Below are 1,109 nucleotides of genomic sequence, written 5' to 3'. Positions count from 1 at the left end.
AAAAAGAATTACTGGCCATTGTGTATGCTTTAGACAAATTTAGATCTTATTTAATTGGGACTAAATATGTTGTGCACACTGATCACTCAGCTATTAAATATTTGATGCAAAAAATGGATGCCAAACCAAGGTTAATTAGATGAATACTTTTGATGCAAGAATTTGATTTTATGGTTATCGGTAAAAAGGGAACTAATAATCAAATTGCTGATCATTTATCGAGACTAGAAAACCATGAATTATCTGACACCGACAATGAAATTATAGACAGTTTCCCTGATGAACAACTTTATAATATTAATGAGTAGAAAATACCATGGTATGCTGATATTGTTAATTATATTGTAAGTGATATTTTACCACCTATGCTGACACTGCATCAATAAAGAAAATTCATTCATGATGCGAAAGCATATTTTTGGGATGAGCCTTATTTATATAAATAATGTAAGGATCTTATTATGAGAAGATGTGTACTTTATGACGAAACTGGGCTAATCATTCAAAAAAGTCATGATTCTGATTTTGGACGACATTTTGAGATTGATAAAACAGCTTATAAAATTTTACAAGCTGGATTTTATTGACCTACTATCTTTAGAGATGTTTATATATACATAAAAACTTGTGAACGATGTCAATGAGTAGGCAATATATCTAGAAGAAATGAAATGCCTCTGAATTTCATGTTAGAAGTTGAGATCTTTGATGTTTGGGGATTAGATTTCATGGGACCATTTATTCCTTCATTTGGGAACTTATATTATATTAATTGCAGTAGAGCCTTTCTAAGTGGATTGAAGCACAAGCCTTACCTTGTTGTGACGCTAAAAGTGTTTCAAGATTTTTAATGAAAAATATTTTCACTAGATACAAGATGCCGAGAATGATTATCACTGATGGAGGATCCCATTTTAGGAAAAAATACATTCAGAGATTGACAGAAAAGTTTAACTGAAGTTTCTAATAGAGAGATTAAATAAATACTTGAAAAGACTGTAAACCCTAGTAGAATAAATTGGTCCACAAGACTGGATACCACATTATGGGCTTACAGGACTGCTTATAAATCTCCTATTGGAATGACTCCTGACTGATTTTTGGAAAGT

The sequence above is a fragment of the Phalaenopsis equestris genome, unplaced genomic scaffold (genome assembly GCF_001263595.1).
Source record: "Phalaenopsis equestris unplaced genomic scaffold, ASM126359v1 Scaffold225665, whole genome shotgun sequence".
NCBI lineage: Eukaryota > Viridiplantae > Streptophyta > Magnoliopsida > Asparagales > Orchidaceae > Phalaenopsis > Phalaenopsis equestris.
The sequence above is the reverse complement of the archived record's forward strand: the minus strand, read 5'-3'. Positions refer to the sequence as shown.